Source organism: Zonotrichia leucophrys, chromosome 2 (genome assembly GCF_028769735.1).
Source record: "Zonotrichia leucophrys gambelii isolate GWCS_2022_RI chromosome 2, RI_Zleu_2.0, whole genome shotgun sequence".
Lineage (NCBI taxonomy): Eukaryota > Metazoa > Chordata > Aves > Passeriformes > Passerellidae > Zonotrichia > Zonotrichia leucophrys.
In genome coordinates, this window is record NC_088171.1 from 91806632 (window position 1) to 91818629 (window position 11998).

Genomic DNA, 11998 nt, shown 5'->3' on the forward strand with positions numbered 1-11998 from the left:
TTTTGCTTTCTGGAGGGGCCCTCCTTTGCAGATTCTTTAACAAATTTGCCCTAAACCATTACAGTTGGGTAGCTCTTGGGTCGTGCCACAGCTGCTTGTTTACATGCTGCAGAACACATAGTGTCCAAAGTGTGTTGTACTAATTGCACCTAAGCAGATAAACTCTGAAACTGCATGTATCACGTACAGCACTTTAGATAAGCTGCTCCTTTGCAACTACTTGGCATGTGTAGGGCTTCTAAATATCCAGCAGCCCTGCTCTACTCCTCAGGACTTCCCATAACATTTTCAGTACTAGGAGACCTGTTGTTGGTCTCAAGACTTGATGTTTTGGTAAACTGTTACACTGATGTCCTCAACTCTCTGAAATTCTTAAGTTGTAATGCTTGTTTCAAATCTGTGATACTAAAGTAACCTCATACAGCGGACAGATGCCACAATAATATTTAGCATTATTGTCATTATGTTTTCTTCTGGCTGGTATGTATTAAACTTGGATGATATAATATCTCTTGTGAAATAGAATACTAGTAGATAACTTGAAAACCTGGCACGGCCAGGTTTTTTTCCTATCAAACTAATTTCCTTTCAACCTGAAGCAGCATCCATCAGATCTTGTCAGCAGCACAATGAGGCACCTACTGTATATTGTCAGTGGAATACCAATTAGCCTTTAATTTTACCACACGTCCAATCAAAAGAGCTATTGCTTTCACATGATGGCAGAAGGTCATTAAAACAAATGATCTTGCTGCCAGACAATGACAACAAAACCACAGCTCAGTAAGTAGTGTATCTGTTATTGGGCACTGACAGCACACTAACTGCTGTGCTGTACTCACTTTTTCATTCTGCCTGGTTTCAGGTGACCCGATGGCCTGAGAGCTGTTGCTAAAACTGTCTCCTAACTTCAGCTTTTCAGATACAATGCTATTTGCCTGAAATGTTCAAGTAGATCAGTGCTTTTGATGTCATAGCTGTCAAATTCTGTACCTTTTCCTTTGCTTTCAGTTGTGCTTGCTGGTTAAGTTCTTAACAATCTTTTCCAGGAAAAACAGCACCCTGTCCTTTAATGCCCTGAAAGGTTTTTCTTCAGCCCTGCATAGTGAGTGCTGGTGCATTACTTAAGATATTACAGTTTGTCTGGGTTCAGTCATCCGGATTCTCTGAGGTGTTACAGTTCATATTCTGCTGTGAGGTGTGGGCAGTTCAGTTCTCTCTTCTGTTTGGGCAGTAAGAGAATTTCCAGGTTTTAGCTTTCTCATGTTTCTCATCCTACTCACTTTTGAACTTTCCTCTTGTAAGGCAGTTGCCTGTTTTTCTTCCTTCAGTTTGAGAGCAATCTTCTTCACAAAATTCCATAGTAATACATTTATAACTCTATAACTGGATGGTGCTATTCACAGATCTGTGTCAATCACACAAAGCTACTAAAATGTATTAATGTTTTTACATTCAAAAAGTAACATAACACTATGTTACTAGATAACATAGATACTATTACTGTTAATAGATACTAATTCACCTACCATATATGCTTTTAAGATGTCTGTGCAAAAGTTAAACAGAGAAACAAAAATGGGAATAGAGCATGACTGACAGCCAAAAGAAATCCTCCCCTGTATGTAAGAATTTCAGTTCAAGTCTTTGCAATTTTTTCTGTGCTGAGTTTTTCCACTGATTTTGCTCAACAATATTATCATCACTGAGAACTCCTGCAGAGCTGCTGCTCTGGTAACAATCAGAAAAAAAAGGTATTTTTACCCTTGCTGCAAAATAGTCTAGGCACCAAGTTTGTAGTCCTTTTCTGACCAACTTCTTAAAAGGGAAAAATTGCACTGATGGTAAATGATCCTGTGTGAGGTTTTTGGCCTGTCTGTAAATCAGGTAGCAAGTGAGCATCCAGAAAATGAGTATTGTATAATCATTGACCCAATGACCACATCTCTTCACCCTCCTCCATAGCTGATAAAGGTTTATTTTCTACATTTCACTGGAATGTTTTTACCAGGGAAGAAAAAAAGGGTGTAGCTGTTACACAATCCAGTTGTAGTCTCTGAGCCTCCTGGAAATAATTCCCTCCTAAGTGGTGTCCCAAGAAAGGATGGTGCATTCCGTCTGCTTCATTCATCAAATGCAGAGATCAGATGTTTGGGCTGGACACCACAGGTTCATGACAAACATTCCCTATCCCATCTGCTGAAGCCAGTCCTGTGTGGGTGTCCCTGATGGAATGGGAACTAATTTAGTGCAGCACTGTTAAGTCTGATTTTTGACCGAAGGGTGTTTTAGATGCTTACCTGAAGCCATTGACTCAATGCCCAAAAATTAACTTGTACTAACTTTTACAAGTTCTGAAAGGATGGAGCAAAAGTGAGACCTGAAGTGGAAGAAGTCCCGTCCTCCAGGAAGAATACTTTAACTAACAGTGTAATTTGTGAGAAAAAGAGAAAGGTGTTTTTCATGATCTCATTTCTCACACTGCCAACTCAAATGTGGTGGATCAGAAAAGCCTTCAGATATTCTGTGTGCTCTGTCTCCTAAGCAGCTACAGCTTAAGTCATAAAGAGGAATGGAGACGTAATAATTTACATTTAATGTGTGTGTTTGGTATAAAAACCGTAATATCTACCTGTTGTGAATTAATGACTCCATATGGAACTTTGTTTTCTGGTGTTTATTTTAAAGCCCTAAGGTACTGCTAGTTTAATGTCTTTGGAAATGAATATCAGTGTAAGTGTCTTTAAAACACATTTCTAATGCTTGTAGTTCGAGGGGAAAGAAAGAAAACTTGATTCACATGCACTTTAGTATTTCAGAAATGGGCATGGAAAAGAGAAGGACAAATATGACTAATCATAATTGTTAAAAAACAGTGAGCCTAATGCTGAAAACAGGCCTGAGTGGCTAAAAGTCTCCACTCTTTTAAGATTAAAATAATAGTAAAATTTGGCTTCTGATATCAGATGATTCAGCAATCTTTGCCTTCAGGTTTTTTGGAAATATGAGCCTGGAAACTCAAAATAGTCTTTTTCAAATAACTCAAAGTTGAACACCAGATATTTCTGGACCATATTTCACACTTTATCATGTATTTCTGGACTCATCATAAAATCCCCACACTCTCTAGCTCTGCAGTCAGAACTCGGAGAAGGCTCCTATAGAAAGACAGAAAGATGGAAAATGCAAAAAGATCTAATACTGCATTTAGAGTAATGTTAGCTGTATTATTTTATGCAGATATTTCCTTCATCACTTTGTCTTGTGACCTTCTAGTCCTCTATTATACCTGCTTTATGCTCCTTATACAAAGATGGTGTGAATTGTGGGGTTGTCCTTTGTCAGGGGTCAGACTTTGGTGATTCTTGTTGGTCCCTTCCAGCTCAGGATATTCTGTGGTTCTGTGTTTCTTTATCTGAGTTGTTTTGATGCATGGCTGGCAGGTAGGAACAAGCTCTCTGCTTTCTGAGTAAAGAGCACACAAGGCCACTCTAGTCAAAAAGCCAGGGACTGCATTAGCAATGCACTAAGTCAGAATTTGTCTCTCCAAACTTCTTGAAGAGCTTATTAGATCAGGGTTGGTGCCAGATAGTAATGCAGTCACATCTATGTCTTTAAAACAAGCTTGCATCTGCCCACAAGGTCACACAAAGGTTAAAACTAAACTCTTCTTTGTAGGCAGCCCTTTTCAGGCACTACAAGCTATGCTCAGTTTGGGAGCTGAAGCAATTTGAACAGTCAGATATGTCAGTATGCAGTCATACATGCATATGTGCATACGTACAAATGTTGCTTGGGATGATTTGATTGAAGACATAAAGGTGTGAATTGGGTTTTCAGTATCCTCATGACTCTAGGTAAGATCTTCCTGTCACCTGTGTGAGCTGCAAGGGGTTAAAACACTGGAAATTTTTACTGGAAATTTGTTCAAGTACCAAAATAATGGAAGCCCTAGTGTTTGACTTTGTGCCTTCTGGCAGCAGAAATTTAACTTGTGCCTTAGTCAGGAATCAAAGTGAGGGTAGGGAAGGATGATGGTGGTAGTCCCAGAACTTGTCAAAAACTTGTAGTTTGCTGAGTAGTCAAAGAGATGGATCAGAGCATTTACTTAACATAAAATAAGTGAGTGGAGAATCTGAAATTACCCTAACTTCAGAAGTCTGGTGCCTTCTGAAGTCTTCCTGGGCCCTACAAGCCCTACACAATTTTGTTCCACAGTCTTTTGAACAAGTCTTTTGTAAGCAGGCATATGTGTCCTTAACTTTTGCTCCATGGTGACCACTCAGTTATCTGATGTGTTTGGTTGTCTAACTCACATGACAGCAGGTTCTGGACATTAGTCTTTCTCAAACTTACTAAAATAAAGTAATACACAACATTGTTACCAAGTGGAAGAGGAAGAAAACCCTGTTGCTAGTAGAACAATGGCAACTGAATGACATTTTTTAATAGCATATTATTTAGGGAATACCCTAGCTTTCCAAATCCTACTGTAAATAACACTGTTAATCATGAAGCAACTCACAATTTAAGATGTTAATTTTCACTTTTCTATGGTGATAATTTTGTGCCTGAATGCATATCCTAAAAGTCCATGTAGGATAGATATTGTTCATTTGAAGCTGAGGCACAATGTTGGGACAGCTTCTCAATAATTATTGTTCTATATATGTGTAGTATTCACTCTAATTATGGACAGCTGAGAATGCAGCTGCAAAATCATCATATCATTCAGTTAACTGTCAGTTTCCATTACTGGCAAGGTCTTTTAATTTTTAGAATACAGTATTTTAAGCTCTCTCTCTTCCTTGTATCTCTCCGCAGATGTTTTGAACGTTATTTTCAAAAACTGAATTTTACAGCCTCTGGACACAATATTTTTATATTTAGGGTCTTTTTTGTGGAAAAATAATAATTTTTGAAGAAGATGTATGCAAACATTTTAACAAGGCAAAAGCTTATAATTAGGAACTGACAAGCAGAGAGTTTAAACAACTCTACTGTCTTCCTTGAAAATAGATAAGTAGCAAGCAAAACCAGAAAGGCAGCTTTAAAAGTTGCTAGGTTTGAAAGCTTTAAAAATGGTAAGACTGTAACGAATTCTTTAGACTAGAAGGTTATTTCTGAACAGTGGGGAAAAAAGATACATATTGTAAATCAAAGAAAAGAAAAAAAAGCTACTGCCAATTTTTAATATTTTGGATACTGTAATCTTGTGGAAGCTTTAGTGGGTCTCCATTGTTAATATCTAAAACTCCATTTCTTTTTCTTGCAAGTAAGTCTTCTAAAAGCAGTTTATCTGTGGTGTCTTTAACTACATTTGCAATACTTACTTTGAAAGCTTCTGCTCTACAGTTAAAGGAAAAGCAGGCTAATAACTCTTTCTCCTAAAAACATCAGTGTCTTTGCTACTGTTACAACTGTGTAATCTATGACATCTCTGTGTAGAAACTCTGATGGTTTTAACACTTCATGCTCCAAAAGGGACAAAGCAGCATTCTCTTCCTTTCTATCTTTTCTGCTCCCAAGGTAGTTTTGATTATGGTGTGCGTTGATCCAAATCTGGAACTTGCAATTCAGTGGAAGCTTTCTCTCTGTAAATTTTTATATAAACTGCAGGATTTTTGTCCTACAAATGGCATGGTTTACTGTTTCCTTTGAAGCATAGCCTATCTTCCCAAAGCTCTTTACTTGAGCCTAAAATCCACTGGTTTGAGCACTAGATGAGCAACTGTTAGCATTTTCCATAATTTTATGTAATTAAAATAGAGTTTGTAGTCACAATAACAAAGGTTTTCATTAATAAGGGTCATTCCAAATTGTAAAATTCACACAATATGTTATGTAACACATATCAGGCTGAGCCTGGGATACTGTGAGGAGAGGGTCTGAAGGAGGGCCAGGAAGATGAGCAAAGGATTGGAAAACCTGACCTCTCAGGAAACACTGGAGTTAGTCACTCCCTGGAGACAAGAGGGCTTGGAGGGATCTCATCACAGCGTTCTGGTACTTAAATGGTGGCTACAGAGAAGATGCCCTTTTTTTTCCCCAGGAAAAATAAAAATTCCAGCCTGTCAGAAGCTTGTAAGTCTTTGGTAACTTATCAAACTAAATATAAGCACTGCATTTTCAGTCTTCAATATAGATAGCTTTTTAGAAGCATATAGTCAAAATTTGCAAGAATATTTTTAAAAGTAATTGCTTGACATAATTATTTCATTACCATTTAAGTATTATGATAGAAGTAGCAGCCTCTAACACAGTTTGTCTAGTGCTTTCTGTAATAAAATAAAATGGGTATAACTTTTAACAGCTCCACTTCCATCATGATTAGCAGCATATTTTGGGAGCTTGTCAGGAAAGAGTCTTTGAGTCAGAAAGGTGTCTTTTAGTGCCATTATGAAAATTTCTATAGCATTGGCAGAATTTCAAATTGTCAGGACACATAATTTTTCCCACGTACTGTATGTTGTACAGATTTGAGTTTTGTGCTTCCTGCCAAAACCCTTGACATCTGAGAGCGCTGCGTGCATATCAGGAAGCCATCCTAAATCGTCACTCTGTGCAGAATTCAAAGTCTGAATGGATCATGAACCACAGGAGTCTTTTCCTGTTTAGAAAGCCTGTAGGAGATAGCAACTGATCAAATAATAATTAATTCTGTACCTTGACGTTTGGCTTCTGTATGATCTGTACCTTTGACTCTGCCTATTAATAAAAATATCTCTTGGTTCACAAAGAATATGCATGAGCTTGAGTAAGAAGACATCTAGGACAGATACACAAGCTACCTATGAAGTTACACAAAGAAAGCATTACTTAGAGATCCTTGGTTGTTTAGCCCACTAAAACAAGACTGGTCAGATATAAATAACCTTTTAAAAAGGAAAAAACGCACAGTCAGTGTGGCATGGCTTGGAAACCTTTTTGTGGATGTAATAACTAGTCATTGTAGGACTCCAGAACACTAGTGATTTAATTTAATTTTTCCAGAACACTAGTGATTTAATTTTCCATCTTAAACTAATGGCATCATAGACCTCTGCAGATCTCCAAGTATATATTCCACTAATATTTATTCCTACAACACCAAGAAGCTAAGTCAGCTGATGAAAGAAAAACAGAAAAAAAGATTGAGGGAGATAGCAGACTATTATAAATCAATCTGACATTTAGAGAAATCTAAGTTACACCAGTCAGTGCATGCACCACAGCCAAAAGTTTCTATCTGATAGCATTACACAATTTTGGTCAACAAACTTCCAGTAACATGAATATGGAGTGGATTTCCTGAATTATAGGATTTGATGTTTTCATAGTCATTGTGAAGATGTCAGAAAACCGTGGAGCTGTTGTAGCAGTAGGGGCTCATTTCTTGTGCCGAGTGTATTTAACACACGGGGTAACTGTGGAGTAGCTGAGGCCGGCTGGCAGGGGGGCTCTGCAGTCACTCATGGGAGTGCAGCTTGAAACCAGGGCTGGAATCACTCACCAGTGAATCACACACCAACCCAGGAGCTGTGAAGTAACATAACATGGAAATAAACACCATGAATGTAGTAAGCATAGTTCTGGGAGACAGGACTGCTAAAATGATGACTGATACAATTTAAAATATAGGATGAATTTGTGAAGCATTTTGAATCCCATAAGCAGCAAGAAGCAGCAAGTACATTACAAGACAGCAAAAGATCACGAAAAATTTAGGTGAAATATGAACGGACAAAAAAACCCTTTTGTCACAGATTGTATTGGTAGTGATATGTATCAAATGTTTGAACATTTTTTCATATCTAAATTAACAATTTTGAAATCAAAGCAATTTGAAACTGGTCTAAACCCTTACCTAAGGAAATTCAGTATGTTACAAAAGCTGCACAATTTTTTAGAAGTTAATGGATGAGCTAAACCCAGTTTCCTGTTATAAAAGTTCTAAGCTCTTGGCCAAAACTTTACCATTTGAGAAATCCTTTCTTGCTCCTACCAATTCAGTTTATTATTTGTAAAGACAATTCCAAAAATATGTCTTCTGCACTGGTGCTTTATTGTCCGATATGTTTAACCTATTTTTCTTCTCTGAAATGTCGCATTTGAGGTCACCAAATAATTTTCTGTTTTATTTAATTAAAGTTTGTAATTCTCATTTGGAAGCATATACTCTTGCCTACAGAGTTGATTATGGATAAATTGCCAATTACTTTTGGACACAGAGAGATTGAAAGAGGTGCAGTGAGTTATTTTTTGAAAGGCCCAAGCAGCTTGGACACTTAATTGATAGATTTCAGTGGGAATGACACAGATAACACAGTGAGGTCCATTTGAAAATCCAGGCATTCCCTTCTCTACTCTTTGGGCTAAGAGGTTCAAAAACCTTGATGTGCTGAAGTGAAATATGCATATGTGGCCATAACTTTACTGGAGAGAGTATTGGTCTCCAGACAGGTTATGACAGGTTCACGCTTCTCCAGAAATTCAGTGCTATTTCTCATAGAAGATCTACTTGTATTCTTGTCCAGTCTTAATTTCTATGATCGTTCCTGTACTTAACAGATGCTGGTTACAACTATATAAAAAAAAAAAAAAAAAACTTAATCATGATTTCATTGAATATTTTTAGAGACTTGTTTTTCACCCACTACATCTTCTCAAAGACTCAAGAAATATATTACAATAATTAAGTTTATTTTCCAGAAATTTAATTTAAATAACCATCAGTTTCTCTGTACCAGTAGTGCATCAGAACAGATTTTGCAGCAGTTTTGATAACTAAGACAAATATAAACTTCAGCCAGATTAATATAAACTTTTAATTGAATTCATGTCATTTGTGGTTTGATTTATGGGTTTTGCAGGTTGTGTGTATTTGGATTTTTAAACATTCTTGAAATACATAAATTGATTTGCATAGGGATATGAGGAAGTGATATAATCCTTCTACATCTACAGACATAATTTTCTCTACATTAGTCAAGGTTTAATTACAGTGGTGAAGATTTTTCTTCCTACACATAAGATACTGCACATTTTAATAGATCTTATTATTTGAAAATGTCTCCTGAAATTCAGCATTTATCACAATTTGACTAACTTCATCATTCACTAAATTAAAAACCCAGTTGTCTTTTTCCTAGGTTTTTTATTGGTTCAGTTTCAAGAGCTTGCAGTACTTCATTCAAAGATCCTTCATCTTTTATTTTTATCTTTAATGCAAAAGTTAAGCAGGCATTTGATTGACCATCTCTGTTTAGCTTTGACTGAGAGTAAGAAAAAAGCAGGAGACCAAGGGAGCCTTAGAACATTGATGTTTGAACTTCCAAGGATTAGTTGCTCCAGTGAACTGTTTTCAAAAGCTAATTTCTGAAATGTAACTCAAGGAGAAGTATAAGTTATTCTCTGACATTCTCAAAAGGTTAACTTGGAGAGGAAACTGTGCCTCTGCCTGACATTCTGGTAAATGGTGAGGGGTGACACTGGCTGAAGGAGGAATGGTGCTTTAGTCAATACAAGCTTTAAGTTTCATAGTGCTTTTGGCAAGAAAACAGTAAGTATTCAGAAAAAAAGTTGCTTTGACTAAATCTGGATTGTGAAGGAGGAAATGTTAAGTAATTATTAGGTGTTTGTAAAGTGACAGTGGAGAGAGGACAGAATCATACAGTAATTGTACATGAGCGATTAAAAAAATTAGAATAATTAATTCCAGTATTACATGGTCAAAATCTGTACAAGAGGGATAAAGTCTGAGGAGGTGACTCAGATCTTACAACCCACATTCTTTATAGCTCTCAGTGCCTATGAATATGTTTGTATATTTGACTCCAGCTTAACGCCAGCCACTTCCTGCTTTCACAGAAAATAAGGCTTCTAAATACAAATACAGAGCATACTCTTGTGAATCTGATTCTGTTCTTCCCTCTCTATTCAAATATCTGTGAAATCAATATTTTCTGCCTTCGTTATATCTCATTTCAATAAGATACAATGATTCAGAGTCCCTGTTCTGGAAGGGTGACAATTTGTTGAAGAGATTTTGCAAAGATGAAAGACAAGAAGGGGTATCTTCAAGTAACCTTACTAGCAAATTAGAAGTAAGAGTTTTTAAATAGTGTGGGGAAAGCAAGTAATAAATAGTGTCCATTACAATAAAAAAACCCAAGACCTTGTATTCACAAAAGTGAAATAAGAACTGGTATTAATTTAGTAATTCTTTCTTGCAGCTCAGGAGGGCATATGAACCATTCTTTATATTTTTAGCTTGAATTAAGCATTTCAACTGATGGTTTGTCCAGGCACCTTTTTTGGCTGAATTTCGTTCAGCAATGTTGTTCATAGAAGCCAGAAGGTTGCCTGAGTTTGGCCTGAGAGTATGAGCTGTTCACAAATGAATAGAAACTTGATAAATTTTTCTGTTGGTGTTAAAAATACAATCCTCTTGGTTGTTTTCAGTGCTGTATCTGCTTTTGTTTTTATGTCATAGAGGTTTATATGCCTTATGCTTTGATTCTCAGTTAATATATATCTGATACTTAAAACAAGGAAAATAGTCTTCTATTGCATTTATTATCCCAGGATGTTTTTTATTCTTTGCCACCACAAAAAAAAAAAATTTAGTCATTTATGATTGCAATGTCATCTGTAAATATTAAATATACTCAGCTGATACTTTAGTTGGCTTATTTTGTCTTTTCATCACATCTGTTAGTAAAATCAGCAGTGTTAGGTTTACAGTCAAGTTTCATTTTAGTGCTCCCATGACTTATAAGAAGGTAATCTGTTAAGGTACCTCTTTTGTATACATTTTGTATAGTTTTTGCTGCAATTAAATTGCAGATCAGTTGCTCTAGGTTTCAGTTGCATTGGATTCACTGAAGCTTTAACCATCCACCCAAATTATTTAGAGACTCTTCTGGATAGTTACGTACTTAATTAGTATAGACACAGGCTGAATGATAAGCACAGAAAATTAATGTAGAATATATAAGGTAATAGCAGGGAATGTGTGTTAATCAAATCACAGAAAAATTGAAAATTGAAAATATCAACTCTGTGTGTCATGAAATTTAATCCCTAGATTTTTTCTTTCAGTATAGTTTTGAATGCATCCAGTGAAAGGTTTTCTACTTTTTATTGATGAAAACTATTGTACTACCTGAGAGTTCATAAATCCCATGTACATTTCATTTTTCATCTTTTTACTCGTTGGATAGTGATGGAAGTTGTAAATTAGAAACATTCAAAGCTGACAAAGACTTGGCTTAAGAAATTTTTAAACAAAAATGCATCACAAACCTTGAGTTATTCTAAATCATTATAGCCTTGAGGCTCCCTGGATGTGTACTGCAGCATTTCTAAAGACATTCTTGGCAGCAGGAAAATTGCAAATTACCTTCAGGGCTCTCCCCTGAGGTCTCACAGAAATTATAGGGAGAAAGGTCAGTTCTTCTGAGGGCCTCCACTAGGCATCCATAAATGGCATTATTCAGAAGTACTCACAAAAAGCAGGTACCAAACTGATTACTCCACAAGAGCTGCTTGGCCAACAGTGCTTTAAATCTCCCTGTTTCCCCACTCTGCCTGAGTGTCCCAGTTACACATTCACCAGGGTCAGTAAGTTAAAGTATTCTGCTTAAAAATAACTAAGATGATTTCTGCACCCAGAAATGTGGGAAAAGTGGATGCCACTATTTTAGGTAAGGTTTGTAAGAACTTTCTGCCTTACAAGCTGACTGAGGCTCCACCGGGACATGGAAAGTCACAGCTCACTGCATGCTTGTTTTGGAGACTTCTCCTCTCTTCTGTGGAGGCCATTTCCCACCTAATTCACAGTCACTTTTACTGGGGTGTTCAGCAGGAAAGGTGTCACCAGAGTTTACTCAGATTTCTTGCTGCAGCTTTCAACATTGTTTATGACAGAAACTCCTCTGAAGTGGGATCAGACTTTTGAAGGGAATCCTGCCTGCATGAAATCCCAGCTCTCTCCTTGTTTGAACTTCTGTCAAAG